General features: G+C 46.9%; 11 non-coding genes and 1 pseudogene across 11 annotated transcripts; all 12 read left to right on the top strand.

Annotated features, from left to right (window-relative positions):
• Window positions 1-113: 113 nt before the first annotated feature.
• LOC142281209 (U2 spliceosomal RNA) lies at window positions 114-304 on the top strand. Its single transcript, XR_012743339.1, has one exon. It is a non-coding gene; the product is annotated as a U2 spliceosomal RNA (small nuclear RNA).
• Window positions 305-1,421: 1,117 nt separating this feature from the next.
• Window positions 1,422-1,612, top strand: LOC142281207 (U2 spliceosomal RNA). The gene has a single exon (XR_012743337.1). It is a non-coding gene; the product is annotated as a U2 spliceosomal RNA (small nuclear RNA).
• Window positions 1,613-2,729: 1,117 nt separating this feature from the next.
• On the top strand, window positions 2,730-2,920 carry LOC142281206 (U2 spliceosomal RNA). The gene has a single exon (XR_012743336.1). It is a non-coding gene; the product is annotated as a U2 spliceosomal RNA (small nuclear RNA).
• A 1,117-nt stretch (window positions 2,921-4,037) lies between these two features.
• Window positions 4,038-4,228, top strand: LOC142281205 (U2 spliceosomal RNA). The gene has a single exon (XR_012743335.1). It is a non-coding gene; the product is annotated as a U2 spliceosomal RNA (small nuclear RNA).
• A 1,117-nt stretch (window positions 4,229-5,345) lies between these two features.
• Window positions 5,346-5,536, top strand: LOC142281204 (U2 spliceosomal RNA). The gene has a single exon (XR_012743334.1). It is a non-coding gene; the product is annotated as a U2 spliceosomal RNA (small nuclear RNA).
• A 1,117-nt stretch (window positions 5,537-6,653) lies between these two features.
• Window positions 6,654-6,844, top strand: LOC142281203 (U2 spliceosomal RNA). Its single transcript, XR_012743333.1, has one exon. It is a non-coding gene; the product is annotated as a U2 spliceosomal RNA (small nuclear RNA).
• Window positions 6,845-7,961: 1,117 nt separating this feature from the next.
• LOC142281202 (U2 spliceosomal RNA) lies at window positions 7,962-8,152 on the top strand. The gene has a single exon (XR_012743332.1). It is a non-coding gene; the product is annotated as a U2 spliceosomal RNA (small nuclear RNA).
• Window positions 8,153-9,269: 1,117 nt separating this feature from the next.
• LOC142281201 (U2 spliceosomal RNA) lies at window positions 9,270-9,460 on the top strand. Its single transcript, XR_012743331.1, has one exon. It is a non-coding gene; the product is annotated as a U2 spliceosomal RNA (small nuclear RNA).
• Window positions 9,461-10,577: 1,117 nt separating this feature from the next.
• On the top strand, window positions 10,578-10,768 carry LOC142281200 (U2 spliceosomal RNA). The gene has a single exon (XR_012743330.1). It is a non-coding gene; the product is annotated as a U2 spliceosomal RNA (small nuclear RNA).
• Window positions 10,769-11,885: 1,117 nt separating this feature from the next.
• Window positions 11,886-12,027, top strand: LOC142281173 (U2 spliceosomal RNA; annotated as a pseudogene).
• A 655-nt stretch (window positions 12,028-12,682) lies between these two features.
• On the top strand, window positions 12,683-12,878 carry LOC142281162 (U2 spliceosomal RNA). Its single transcript, XR_012743303.1, has one exon. It is a non-coding gene; the product is annotated as a U2 spliceosomal RNA (small nuclear RNA).
• Window positions 12,879-13,995: 1,117 nt separating this feature from the next.
• Window positions 13,996-14,186, top strand: LOC142281199 (U2 spliceosomal RNA). Its single transcript, XR_012743329.1, has one exon. It is a non-coding gene; the product is annotated as a U2 spliceosomal RNA (small nuclear RNA).
• Window positions 14,187-14,733: the final 547 nt, after the last annotated feature.

Genomic DNA, 14,733 nt, shown 5'->3' with positions numbered 1-14,733 from the left:
TGGGTGACAAAATGTCTTGTGTAGGCGTGGGTTTGTCTCCCTCTCGCTCTCTCTCCCTAAGATGTGTCCGGCATAGGCCAGGGTGCCACTCGAGGCCCAAACCAATTCTGGTTATCGCTTCTCGGCCTTTTGGCTAAGATCAAGTGTAGTATCTGTTCTTATCAGTTTAATATCTGATACGTCCCCTATCTGGGGACCATATATTAAATGGATTTTTAGAACAGGGAGATGGAAAAAGAGCTTGCTCTGTCCACTCCACGCATTGACCTGGTATTGCAGTACCTCCAGGAACGGTGCACCCCTTCTTAACCCAGTTTCCAAAAGCAGAACTCGATTCACCTGATTCATATTAGCCCGATTAGCGAATTGAAATGAATTTTTATCTAACACACTTTTTACTTGCTTTATTCATCCAAATAGCAAACTCATCACCACTCAACTTCACCAACTCTGCTATGTCCCGTGCAGTATCTTGTTGTCAGTCTAATCTAGATCATGTGTAATTGAATGGAATAGATCCCTTTTGGACAAAGTGGAGTCAGATGCTGCAGTGACCACAGGTGTGAGAGGATCTACAATTGGCATCTGGTGTTATCTCTCTGCTTCCACTCCAAATAAAGTTACCTGTTGTTACCTGAACGTCAAATACTAAGAATGGGCGGCCTATGAAAGAATTAGTACTTTCATTAAGTATACTAAACCGGCTAATTGTGAATAGACAAACTGTAAAAAGCCCTCTGAGAAAGCCCCTCTCTAACCTTTGTTAGTAAGCTTTTCTGTAGCCTGCCTGTTGATGTATTTTCGGTTTGAACAGTGCACAACATGAAGAGACGGAACACTGGCGGCTTGTCACAATGCCCCCCGATGACATCACAATAGCGCTGCTGCCTAGAAAACAAGCTGCGCAGAAGAAGTTGTTCTTTGGGTGGGAGGGTGGGCTAGTGGAAGGAGGGGGCAATCTCTTTTTTTCCCGGGTGGTAGGGGGATGACAGGAGAAGGGAAGCGGGTGGTGAGAAAGGTACAGAGGGCAGGGTTTGGGGGCTGGGAAGGAAAGGGAAAAGATTAGGGTTTGGGGATGATGAAAGGGCTTTCTACGGGTAAGGATGGCAAAGGGTGGCAGTGACGGAAAGTCAGGCAACCTGTCCTGTCCGTCTTTTTGTATCGTGAATTGGAAAGACTGCAAGGGGGAGGGGAGTTGCTTGCGCCCTAAAGGAGGAGTTATTCAGATTCATTGCAGTGGGCGGCGGCTGCAAAACGCACCATTCTTCTTGTTTTTGCTCTGCAAAGCAGCCTTTTCAAGGGTTGGCTTGGGTGACAAAATGTCTTGTGTAGGCGTGGGTTTGTCTCCCTCTCGCTCTCTCTCCCTAAGATGTGTCCGGCATAGGCCAGGGTGCCACTCGAGGCCCAAACCAATTCTGGTTATCGCTTCTCGGCCTTTTGGCTAAGATCAAGTGTAGTATCTGTTCTTATCAGTTTAATATCTGATACGTCCCCTATCTGGGGACCATATATTAAATGGATTTTTAGAACAGGGAGATGGAAAAAGAGCTTGCTCTGTCCACTCCACGCATTGACCTGGTATTGCAGTACCTCCAGGAACGGTGCACCCCTTCTTAACCCAGTTTCCAAAAGCAGAACTCGATTCACCTGATTCATATTAGCCCGATTAGCGAATTGAAATGAATTTTTATCTAACACACTTTTTACTTGCTTTATTCATCCAAATAGCAAACTCATCACCACTCAACTTCACCAACTCTGCTATGTCCCGTGCAGTATCTTGTTGTCAGTCTAATCTAGATCATGTGTAATTGAATGGAATAGATCCCTTTTGGACAAAGTGGAGTCAGATGCTGCAGTGACCACAGGTGTGAGAGGATCTACAATTGGCATCTGGTGTTATCTCTCTGCTTCCACTCCAAATAAAGTTACCTGTTGTTACCTGAACGTCAAATACTAAGAATGGGCGGCCTATGAAAGAATTAGTACTTTCATTAAGTATACTAAACCGGCTAATTGGGAATAGACAAACTGTAAAAAGCCCTCTGAGAAAGCCCCTCTCTAACCTTTGTTAGTAAGCTTTTCTGTAGCCTGCCTGTTGATGTATTTTCGGTTTGAACAGTGCACAACATGAAGAGACGGAACACTGGCGGCTTGTCACAATGCCCCCCGATGACATCACAATAGCGCTGCTGCCTAGAAAACAAGCTGCGCAGAAGAAGTTGTTCTTTGGGTGGGAGGGTGGGCTAGTGGAAGGAGGGGGCAATCTCTTTTTTTCCCGGGTGGTAGGGGGATGACAGGAGAAGGGAAGCGGGTGGTGAGAAAGGTACAGAGGGCAGGGTTTGGGGGCTGGGAAGGAAAGGGAAAAGATTAGGGTTTGGGGATGATGAAAGGGCTTTCTACGGGTAAGGATGGCAAAGGGTGGCAGTGACGGAAAGTCAGGCAACCTGTCCTGTCCGTCTTTTTGTATCGTGAATTGGAAAGACTGCAAGGGGGAGGGGAGTTGCTTGCGCCCTAAAGGAGGAGTTATTCAGATTCATTGCAGTGGGCGGCGGCTGCAAAACGCACCATTCTTCTTGTTTTTGCTCTGCAAAGCAGCCTTTTCAAGGGTTGGCTTGGGTGACAAAATGTCTTGTGTAGGCGTGGGTTTGTCTCCCTCTCGCTCTCTCTCCCTAAGATGTGTCCGGCATAGGCCAGGGTGCCACTCGAGGCCCAAACCAATTCTGGTTATCGCTTCTCGGCCTTTTGGCTAAGATCAAGTGTAGTATCTGTTCTTATCAGTTTAATATCTGATACGTCCCCTATCTGGGGACCATATATTAAATGGATTTTTAGAACAGGGAGATGGAAAAAGAGCTTGCTCTGTCCACTCCACGCATTGACCTGGTATTGCAGTACCTCCAGGAACGGTGCACCCCTTCTTAACCCAGTTTCCAAAAGCAGAACTCGATTCACCTGATTCATATTAGCCCGATTAGCGAATTGAAATGAATTTTTATCTAACACACTTTTTACTTGCTTTATTCATCCAAATAGCAAACTCATCACCACTCAACTTCACCAACTCTGCTATGTCCCGTGCAGTATCTTGTTGTCAGTCTAATCTAGATCATGTGTAATTGAATGGAATAGATCCCTTTTGGACAAAGTGGAGTCAGATGCTGCAGTGACCACAGGTGTGAGAGGATCTACAATTGGCATCTGGTGTTATCTCTCTGCTTCCACTCCAAATAAAGTTACCTGTTGTTACCTGAACGTCAAATACTAAGAATGGGCGGCCTATGAAAGAATTAGTACTTTCATTAAGTATACTAAACCGGCTAATTGGGAATAGACAAACTGTAAAAAGCCCTCTGAGAAAGCCCCTCTCTAACCTTTGTTAGTAAGCTTTTCTGTAGCCTGCCTGTTGATGTATTTTCGGTTTGAACAGTGCACAACATGAAGAGACGGAACACTGGCGGCTTGTCACAATGCCCCCCGATGACATCACAATAGCGCTGCTGCCTAGAAAACAAGCTGCGCAGAAGAAGTTGTTCTTTGGGTGGGAGGGTGGGCTAGTGGAAGGAGGGGGCAATCTCTTTTTTTCCCGGGTGGTAGGGGGATGACAGGAGAAGGGAAGCGGGTGGTGAGAAAGGTACAGAGGGCAGGGTTTGGGGGCTGGGAAGGAAAGGGAAAAGATTAGGGTTTGGGGATGATGAAAGGGCTTTCTACGGGTAAGGATGGCAAAGGGTGGCAGTGACGGAAAGTCAGGCAACCTGTCCTGTCCGTCTTTTTGTATCGTGAATTGGAAAGACTGCAAGGGGGAGGGGAGTTGCTTGCGCCCTAAAGGAGGAGTTATTCAGATTCATTGCAGTGGGCGGCGGCTGCAAAACGCACCATTCTTCTTGTTTTTGCTCTGCAAAGCAGCCTTTTCAAGGGTTGGCTTGGGTGACAAAATGTCTTGTGTAGGCGTGGGTTTGTCTCCCTCTCGCTCTCTCTCCCTAAGATGTGTCCGGCATAGGCCAGGGTGCCACTCGAGGCCCAAACCAATTCTGGTTATCGCTTCTCGGCCTTTTGGCTAAGATCAAGTGTAGTATCTGTTCTTATCAGTTTAATATCTGATACGTCCCCTATCTGGGGACCATATATTAAATGGATTTTTAGAACAGGGAGATGGAAAAAGAGCTTGCTCTGTCCACTCCACGCATTGACCTGGTATTGCAGTACCTCCAGGAACGGTGCACCCCTTCTTAACCCAGTTTCCAAAAGCAGAGCTCGATTCACCTGATTCATATTAGCCCGATTAGCGAATTGAAATGAATTTTTATCTAACACACTTTTTACTTGCTTTATTCATCCAAATAGCAAACTCATCACCACTCAACTTCACCAACTCTGCTATGTCCCGTGCAGTATCTTGTTGTCAGTCTAATCTAGATCATGTGTAATTGAATGGAATAGATCCCTTTTGGACAAAGTGGAGTCAGATGCTGCAGTGACCACAGGTGTGAGAGGATCTACAATTGGCATCTGGTGTTATCTCTCTGCTTCCACTCCAAATAAAGTTACCTGTTGTTACCTGAACGTCAAATACTAAGAATGGGCGGCCTATGAAAGAATTAGTACTTTCATTAAGTATACTAAACCGGCTAATTGGGAATAGACAAACTGTAAAAAGCCCTCTGAGAAAGCCCCTCTCTAACCTTTGTTAGTAAGCTTTTCTGTAGCCTGCCTGTTGATGTATTTTCGGTTTGAACAGTGCACAACATGAAGAGACGGAACACTGGCGGCTTGTCACAATGCCCCCCGATGACATCACAATAGCGCTGCTGCCTAGAAAACAAGCTGCGCAGAAGAAGTTGTTCTTTGGGTGGGAGGGTGGGCTAGTGGAAGGAGGGGGCAATCTCTTTTTTTCCCGGGTGGTAGGGGGATGACAGGAGAAGGGAAGCGGGTGGTGAGAAAGGTACAGAGGGCAGGGTTTGGGGGCTGGGAAGGAAAGGGAAAAGATTAGGGTTTGGGGATGATGAAAGGGCTTTCTACGGGTAAGGATGGCAAAGGGTGGCAGTGACGGAAAGTCAGGCAACCTGTCCTGTCCGTCTTTTTGTATCGTGAATTGGAAAGACTGCAAGGGGGAGGGGAGTTGCTTGCGCCCTAAAGGAGGAGTTATTCAGATTCATTGCAGTGGGCGGCGGCTGCAAAACGCACCATTCTTCTTGTTTTTGCTCTGCAAAGCAGCCTTTTCAAGGGTTGGCTTGGGTGACAAAATGTCTTGTGTAGGCGTGGGTTTGTCTCCCTCTCGCTCTCTCTCCCTAAGATGTGTCCGGCATAGGCCAGGGTGCCACTCGAGGCCCAAACCAATTCTGGTTATCGCTTCTCGGCCTTTTGGCTAAGATCAAGTGTAGTATCTGTTCTTATCAGTTTAATATCTGATACGTCCCCTATCTGGGGACCATATATTAAATGGATTTTTAGAACAGGGAGATGGAAAAAGAGCTTGCTCTGTCCACTCCACGCATTGACCTGGTATTGCAGTACCTCCAGGAACGGTGCACCCCTTCTTAACCCAGTTTCCAAAAGCAGAACTCGATTCACCTGATTCATATTAGCCCGATTAGCGAATTGAAATGAATTTTTATCTAACACACTTTTTACTTGCTTTATTCATCCAAATAGCAAACTCATCACCACTCAACTTCACCAACTCTGCTATGTCCCGTGCAGTATCTTGTTGTCAGTCTAATCTAGATCATGTGTAATTGAATGGAATAGATCCCTTTTGGACAAAGTGGAGTCAGATGCTGCAGTGACCACAGGTGTGAGAGGATCTACAATTGGCATCTGGTGTTATCTCTCTGCTTCCACTCCAAATAAAGTTACCTGTTGTTACCTGAACGTCAAATACTAAGAATGGGCGGCCTATGAAAGAATTAGTACTTTCATTAAGTATACTAAACCGGCTAATTGGGAATAGACAAACTGTAAAAAGCCCTCTGAGAAAGCCCCTCTCTAACCTTTGTTAGTAAGCTTTTCTGTAGCCTGCCTGTTGATGTATTTTCGGTTTGAACAGTGCACAACATGAAGAGACGGAACACTGGCGGCTTGTCACAATGCCCCCCGATGACATCACAATAGCGCTGCTGCCTAGAAAACAAGCTGCGCAGAAGAAGTTGTTCTTTGGGTGGGAGGGTGGGCTAGTGGAAGGAGGGGGCAATCTCTTTTTTTCCCGGGTGGTAGGGGGATGACAGGAGAAGGGAAGCGGGTGGTGAGAAAGGTACAGAGGGCAGGGTTTGGGGGCTGGGAAGGAAAGGGAAAAGATTAGGGTTTGGGGATGATGAAAGGGCTTTCTACGGGTAAGGATGGCAAAGGGTGGCAGTGACGGAAAGTCAGGCAACCTGTCCTGTCCGTCTTTTTGTATCGTGAATTGGAAAGACTGCAAGGGGGAGGGGAGTTGCTTGCGCCCTAAAGGAGGAGTTATTCAGATTCATTGCAGTGGGCGGCGGCTGCAAAACGCACCATTCTTCTTGTTTTTGCTCTGCAAAGCAGCCTTTTCAAGGGTTGGCTTGGGTGACAAAATGTCTTGTGTAGGCGTGGGTTTGTCTCCCTCTCGCTCTCTCTCCCTAAGATGTGTCCGGCATAGGCCAGGGTGCCACTCGAGGCCCAAACCAATTCTGGTTATCGCTTCTCGGCCTTTTGGCTAAGATCAAGTGTAGTATCTGTTCTTATCAGTTTAATATCTGATACGTCCCCTATCTGGGGACCATATATTAAATGGATTTTTAGAACAGGGAGATGGAAAAAGAGCTTGCTCTGTCCACTCCACGCATTGACCTGGTATTGCAGTACCTCCAGGAACGGTGCACCCCTTCTTAACCCAGTTTCCAAAAGCAGAACTCGATTCACCTGATTCATATTAGCCCGATTAGCGAATTGAAATGAATTTTTATCTAACACACTTTTTACTTGCTTTATTCATCCAAATAGCAAACTCATCACCACTCAACTTCACCAACTCTGCTATGTCCCGTGCAGTATCTTGTTGTCAGTCTAATCTAGATCATGTGTAATTGAATGGAATAGATCCCTTTTGGACAAAGTGGAGTCAGATGCTGCAGTGACCACAGGTGTGAGAGGATCTACAATTGGCATCTGGTGTTATCTCTCTGCTTCCACTCCAAATAAAGTTACCTGTTGTTACCTGAACGTCAAATACTAAGAATGGGCGGCCTATGAAAGAATTAGTACTTTCATTAAGTATACTAAACCGGCTAATTGGGAATAGACAAACTGTAAAAAGCCCTCTGAGAAAGCCCCTCTCTAACCTTTGTTAGTAAGCTTTTCTGTAGCCTGCCTGTTGATGTATTTTCGGTTTGAACAGTGCACAACATGAAGAGACGGAACACTGGCGGCTTGTCACAATGCCCCCCGATGACATCACAATAGCGCTGCTGCCTAGAAAACAAGCTGCGCAGAAGAAGTTGTTCTTTGGGTGGGAGGGTGGGCTAGTGGAAGGAGGGGGCAATCTCTTTTTTTCCCGGGTGGTAGGGGGATGACAGGAGAAGGGAAGCGGGTGGTGAGAAAGGTACAGAGGGCAGGGTTTGGGGGCTGGGAAGGAAAGGGAAAAGATTAGGGTTTGGGGATGATGAAAGGGCTTTCTACGGGTAAGGATGGCAAAGGGTGGCAGTGACGGAAAGTCAGGCAACCTGTCCTGTCCGTCTTTTTGTATCGTGAATTGGAAAGACTGCAAGGGGGAGGGGAGTTGCTTGCGCCCTAAAGGAGGAGTTATTCAGATTCATTGCAGTGGGCGGCGGCTGCAAAACGCACCATTCTTCTTGTTTTTGCTCTGCAAAGCAGCCTTTTCAAGGGTTGGCTTGGGTGACAAAATGTCTTGTGTAGGCGTGGGTTTGTCTCCCTCTCGCTCTCTCTCCCTAAGATGTGTCCGGCATAGGCCAGGGTGCCACTCGAGGCCCAAACCAATTCTGGTTATCGCTTCTCGGCCTTTTGGCTAAGATCAAGTGTAGTATCTGTTCTTATCAGTTTAATATCTGATACGTCCCCTATCTGGGGACCATATATTAAATGGATTTTTAGAACAGGGAGATGGAAAAAGAGCTTGCTCTGTCCACTCCACGCATTGACCTGGTATTGCAGTACCTCCAGGAACGGTGCACCCCTTCTTAACCCAGTTTCCAAAAGCAGAACTCGATTCACCTGATTCATATTAGCCCGATTAGCGAATTGAAATGAATTTTTATCTAACACACTTTTTACTTGCTTTATTCATCCAAATAGCAAACTCATCACCACTCAACTTCACCAACTCTGCTATGTCCCGTGCAGTATCTTGTTGTCAGTCTAATCTAGATCATGTGTAATTGAATGGAATAGATCCCTTTTGGACAAAGTGGAGTCAGATGCTGCAGTGACCACAGGTGTGAGAGGATCTACAATTGGCATCTGGTGTTATCTCTCTGCTTCCACTCCAAATAAAGTTACCTGTTGTTACCTGAACGTCAAATACTAAGAATGGGCGGCCTATGAAAGAATTAGTACTTTCATTAAGTATACTAAACCGGCTAATTGGGAATAGACAAACTGTAAAAAGCCCTCTGAGAAAGCCCCTCTCTAACCTTTGTTAGTAAGCTTTTCTGTAGCCTGCCTGTTGATGTATTTTCGGTTTGAACAGTGCACAACATGAAGAGACGGAACACTGGCGGCTTGTCACAATGCCCCCCGATGACATCACAATAGCGCTGCTGCCTAGAAAACAAGCTGCGCAGAAGAAGTTGTTCTTTGGGTGGGAGGGTGGGCTAGTGGAAGGAGGGGGCAATCTCTTTTTTTCCCGGGTGGTAGGGGGATGACAGGAGAAGGGAAGCGGGTGGTGAGAAAGGTACAGAGGGCAGGGTTTGGGGGCTGGGAAGGAAAGGGAAAAGATTAGGGTTTGGGGATGATGAAAGGGCTTTCTACGGGTAAGGATGGCAAAGGGTGGCAGTGACGGAAAGTCAGGCAACCTGTCCTGTCCGTCTTTTTGTATCGTGAATTGGAAAGACTGCAAGGGGGAGGGGAGTTGCTTGCGCCCTAAAGGAGGAGTTATTCAGATTCATTGCAGTGGGCGGCGGCTGCAAAACGCACCATTCTTCTTGTTTTTGCTCTGCAAAGCAGCCTTTTCAAGGGTTGGCTTGGGTGACAAAATGTCTTGTGTAGGCGTGGGTTTGTCTCCCTCTCGCTCTCTCTCCCTAAGATGTGTCCGGCATAGGCCAGGGTGCCACTCGAGGCCCAAACCAATTCTGGTTATCGCTTCTCGGCCTTTTGGCTAAGATCAAGTGTAGTATCTGTTCTTATCAGTTTAATATCTGATACGTCCCCTATCTGGGGACCATATATTAAATGGATTTTTAGAACAGGGAGATGGAAAAAGAGCTTGCTCTGTCCACTCCACGCATTGACCTGGTATTGCAGTACCTCCAGGAACGGTGCACCCCTTCTTAACCCAGTTTCCAAAAGCAGAACTCGATTCACCTGATTCATATTAGCCCGATTAGCGAATTGAAATGAATTTTTATCTAACACACTTTTTACTTGCTTTATTCATCCAAATAGCAAACTCATCACCACTCAACTTCACCAACTCTGCTATGTCCCGTGCAGTATCTTGTTGTCAGTCTAATCTAGATCATGTGTAATTGAATGGAATAGATCCCTTTTGGACAAAGTGGAGTCAGATGCTGCAGTGACCACAGGTGTGAGAGGATCTACAATTGGCATCTGGTGTTATCTCTCTGCTTCCACTCCAAATAAAGTTACCTGTTGTTACCTGAACGTCAAATACTAAGAATGGGCGGCCTATGAAAGAATTAGTACTTTCATTAAGTATACTAAACCGGCTAATTGGGAATAGACAAACTGTAAAAAGCCCTCTGAGAAAGCCCCTCTCTAACCTTTGTTAGTAAGCTTTTCTGTAGCCTGCCTGTTGATGTATTTTCGGTTTGAACAGTGCACAACATGAAGAGACGGAACACTGGCGGCTTGTCACAATGCCCCCCGATGACATCACAATAGCGCTGCTGCCTAGAAAACAAGCTGCGCAGAAGAAGTTGTTCTTTGGGTGGGAGGGTGGGCTAGTGGAAGGAGGGGGCAATCTCTTTTTTTCCCGGGTGGTAGGGGGATGACAGGAGAAGGGAAGCGGGTGGTGAGAAAGGTACAGAGGGCAGGGTTTGGGGGCTGGGAAGGAAAGGGAAAAGATTAGGGTTTGGGGATGATGAAAGGGCTTTCTACGGGTAAGGATGGCAAAGGGTGGCAGTGACGGAAAGTCAGGCAACCTGTCCTGTCCGTCTTTTTGTATCGTGAATTGGAAAGACTGCAAGGGGGAGGGGAGTTGCTTGCGCCCTAAAGGAGGAGTTATTCAGATTCATTGCAGTGGGCGGCGGCTGCAAAACGCACCATTCTTCTTGTTTTTGCTCTGCAAAGCAGCCTTTTCAAGGGTTGGCTTGGGTGACAAAATGTCTTGTGTAGGCGTGGGTTTGTCTCCCTCTCGCTCTCTCTCCCTAAGATGTGTCCGGCATAGGCCAGGGTGCCACTCGAGGCCCAAACCAATTCTGGTTATCGCTTCTCGGCCTTTTGGCTAAGATCAAGTGTAGTATCTGTTCTTATCAGTTTAATATCTGATACGTCCCCTATCTGGGGACCATATATTAAATGGATTTTTAGAACAGGGAGATGGAAAAAGAGCTTGCTCTGTCCACTCCACGCATTGACCTGGTATTGCAGTACCTCCAGGAACGGTGCACCCCTTCTTAACCCAGTTTCCAAAAGCAGAACTCGATTCACCTGATTCATATTAGCCCGATTAGCGAATTGAAATGAATTTTTATCTAACACACTTTTTACTTGCTTTATTCATCCAAATAGCAAACTCATCACCACTCAACTTCACCAACTCTGCTATGTCCCGTGCAGTATCTTGTTGTCAGTCTAATCTAGATCATGTGTAATTGAATGGAATAGATCCCTTTTGGACAAAGTGGAGTCAGATGCTGCAGTGACCACAGGTGTGAGAGGATCTACAATTGGCATCTGGTGTTATCTCTCTGCTTCCACTCCAAATAAAGTTACCTGTTGTTACCTGAACGTCAAATACTAAGAATGGGCGGCCTATGAAAGAATTAGTACTTTCATTAAGTATACTAAACCGGCTAATTGGGAATAGACAAACTGTAAAAAGCCCTCTGAGAAAGCCCCTCTCTAACCTTTGTTAGTAAGCTTTTCTGTAGCCTGCCTGTTGATGTATTTTCGGTTTGAACAGTGCACAACATGAAGAGACGGAACACTGGCGGCTTGTCACAATGCCCCCCGATGACATCACAATAGCGCTGCTGCCTAGAAAACAAGCTGCGCAGAAGAAGTTGTTCTTTGGGTGGGAGGGTGGGCTAGTGGAAGGAGGGGGCAATCTCTTTTTTTCCCGGGTGGTAGGGGGATGACAGGAGAAGGGAAGCGGGTGGTGAGAAAGGTACAGAGGGCAGGGTTTGGGGGCTGGGAAGGAAAGGGAAAAGATTAGGGTTTGGGGATGATGAAAGGGCTTTCTACGGGTAAGGATGGCAAAGGGTGGCAGTGACGGAAAGTCAGGCAACCTGTCCTGTCCGTCTTTTTGTATCGTGAATTGGAAAGACTGCAAGGGGGAGGGGAGTTGCTTGCGCCCTAAAGGAGGAGTTATTCAGATTCATTGCAGTGGGCGGCGGCTGCAAAACGCACCATTCTTCTTGTTTTTGCTCTGCAAAGCAGCCTTTTCAAGGGTTGGCTTGGGTGACAAAATGTCTTGTGTAGGCGTGGGTTTGTCTCCCTCTCGCTCTCTCTCCCTAAGATGTGTCCGGCATAGGCCAGGGTGCCACTCGAGGCCCAAACCAATTCTGGTTATCGCTTCTCGGCCTTTTGGCTAAGATCAAGTGTAGTATCGTTCGAAAAGGTGGTTTAAGGCTCCGGCCACCTTAGTACAATGATGCAATGCACACTGGAAGGTTGCGCTTGTTAGTACTTTGGGAGGATAGTATATCCATCTAGAGGAAACCATGGCCCTACCAGGATCAAGGCTATTAGACTGAGTAAGTGTGGGGGCTATGGTGCAATGTGCCCCAGGATTGACGACCCTGGAGTGAGTCTGAGCTTGCTGGCTTTGGACCCCGGCAAGCCTTGGGCCCTGTAGCACACCGTACCTTGCCCTTTCATACTTTCTGAGCATATTGCTCTATCCCGGCCTTCTGGCTAGGAAGGGAAATTTTTATAATTATGGTCGGAGGTCCGTTCAGCTTTGGGCTGAGAAACCAACACCCGGTTGGAGGTCCGGGTCAGCTTCGGCTGAGAAACCAACACCCGGTTGGAGGTCCGGGTCAGCTTCGGCTGAGAAACCAACACCCGGTTGGAGGTCCGGTTAGCCTTGGGCTGAGAAACCAACACCGGTTGACGGTCCGGGCAGTTTCGGCTGCGAAACCAACAACTAGTAGCTCTCTACTCCACTTGGGTAAGATGCCTGGGTGGACGCTGGGAGCAACGACAAGGCTCAACCAGGCTTCGGCTTGGGGGAGCACCGAAGATCCCTGACCCTTGCTGTGGCCTTCTGGCTCGGAGGGACGGGGTTGATTTTTGGGGACCCTCTCCTCACGGAGGGGTCCACACGAATCCTAGCCTTTGCACTGTTTTTGGTGTGACTTCGGTCATGCATTTTTTGCGGTGCTTTGGAAAGCTTCATTAAATCAAAATCTGTTCTTATCAGTTTAATATCTGATACGTCCCCTATCTGGGGACCATATATTAAATGGATTTTTAGAACAGGGAGATGGAAAAAGAGCTTGCTCTGTCCACTCCACGCATTGACCTGGTATTGCAGTACCTCCAGGAACGGTGCACCCCTTCTTAACCCAGTTTCCAAAAGCAGAACTCGATTCACCTGATTCATATTAGCCCGATTAGCGAATTGAAATGAATTTTTATCTAACACACTTTTTACTTGCTTTATTCATCCAAATAGAAAACTCATCACCACTCAACTTCACCAACTCTGCTATGTCCCGTGCAGTATCTTGTTGTCAGTCTAATCTAGATCATGTGTAATTGAATGGAATAGATCCCTTTTGGACAAAGTGGAGTCAGATGCTGCAGTGACCACAGGTGTGAGAGGATCTACAATTGGCATCTGGTGTTATCTCTCTGCTTCCACTCCAAATAAAGTTACCTGTTGTTACCTGAACGTCAAATACTAAGAATGGGCGGCCTATGAAAGAATTAGTACTTTCATTAAGTATACTAAACCGGCTAATTGGGAATAGACAAACTGTAAAAAGCCCTCTGAGAAAGCCCCTCTCTAACCTTTGTTAGTAAGCTTTTCTGTAGCCTGCCTGTTGATGTATTTTCGGTTTGAACAGTGCACAACATGAAGAGACGGAACACTGGCGGCTTGTCACAATGCCCCCCGATGACATCACAATAGCGCTGCTGCCTAGAAAACAAGCTGCGCAGAAGAAGTTGTTCTTTGGGTGGGAGGGTGGGCTAGTGGAAGGAGGGGGCAATCTCTTTTTTTCCCGGGTGGTAGGGGGATGACAGGAGAAGGGAAGCGGGTGGTGAGAAAGGTACAGAGGGCAGGGTTTGGGGGCTGGGAAGGAAAGGGAAAAGATTAGGGTTTGGGGATGATGAAAGGGCTTTCTACGGGTAAGGATGGCAAAGGGTGGCAGTGACGGAAAGTCAGGCAACCTGTCCTGTCCGTCTTTTTGTATCGTGAATTGGAAAGACTGCAAGGGGGAGGGGAGTTGCTTGCGCCCTAAAGGAGGAGTTATTCAGATTCATTGCAGTGGGCGGCGGCTGCAAAACGCACCATTCTTCTTGTTTTTGCTCTGCAAAGCAGCCTTTTCAAGGGTTGGCTTGGGTGACAAAATGTCTTGTGTAGGCGTGGGTTTGTCTCCCTCTCGCTCTCTCTCCCTAAGATGTGTCCGGCATAGGCCAGGGTGCCACTCGAGGCCCAAACCAATTCTGGTTATCGCTTCTCGGCCTTTTGGCTAAGATCAAGTGTAGTATCTGTTCTTATCAGTTTAATATCTGATACGTCCCCTATCTGGGGACCATATATTAAATGGATTTTTAGAACAGGGAGATGGAAAAAGAGCTTGCTCTGTCCACTCCACGCATTGACCTGGTATTGCAGTACCTCCAGGAACGGTGCACCCCTTCTTAACCCAGTTTCCAAAAGCAGAACTCGATTCACCTGATTCATATTAGCCCGATTAGCGAATTGAAATGAATTTTTATCTAACACACTTTTTACTTGCTTTATTCATCCAAATAGCAAACTCATCACCACTCAACTTCACCAACTCTGCTATGTCCCGTGCAGTATCTTGTTGTCAGTCTAATCTAGATCATGTGTAATTGAATGGAATAGATCCCTTTTGGACAAAGTGGAGTCAGATGCTGCAGTGACCACAGGTGTGAGAGGATCTACAATTGGCATCTGGTGTTATCTCTCTGCTTCCACTCCAAATAAAGTTACCTGTTGTTACCTGAACGTCAAATACTAAGAATGGGCGGCCTATGAAAGAATTAGTACTTTCATTAAGTATACTAAACCGGCTAATTGGGAATAGACAAACTGTAAAAAGCCCTCTGAGAAAGCCCCTCTCTAACCTTTGTTAGTAAGCTTTTCTGTAGCCTGCCTGTTGATGTATTTTCGGTTTGAACAGTGCACAACATGAAGAGACGGAACACTGGCGGCTTGTC

This window comes from Anomaloglossus baeobatrachus, unplaced genomic scaffold (genome assembly GCF_048569485.1).
Source record: "Anomaloglossus baeobatrachus isolate aAnoBae1 unplaced genomic scaffold, aAnoBae1.hap1 Scaffold_467, whole genome shotgun sequence".
NCBI lineage: Eukaryota > Metazoa > Chordata > Amphibia > Anura > Aromobatidae > Anomaloglossus > Anomaloglossus baeobatrachus.
This window is presented reverse-complemented; position numbering and strand designations above follow the sequence as displayed.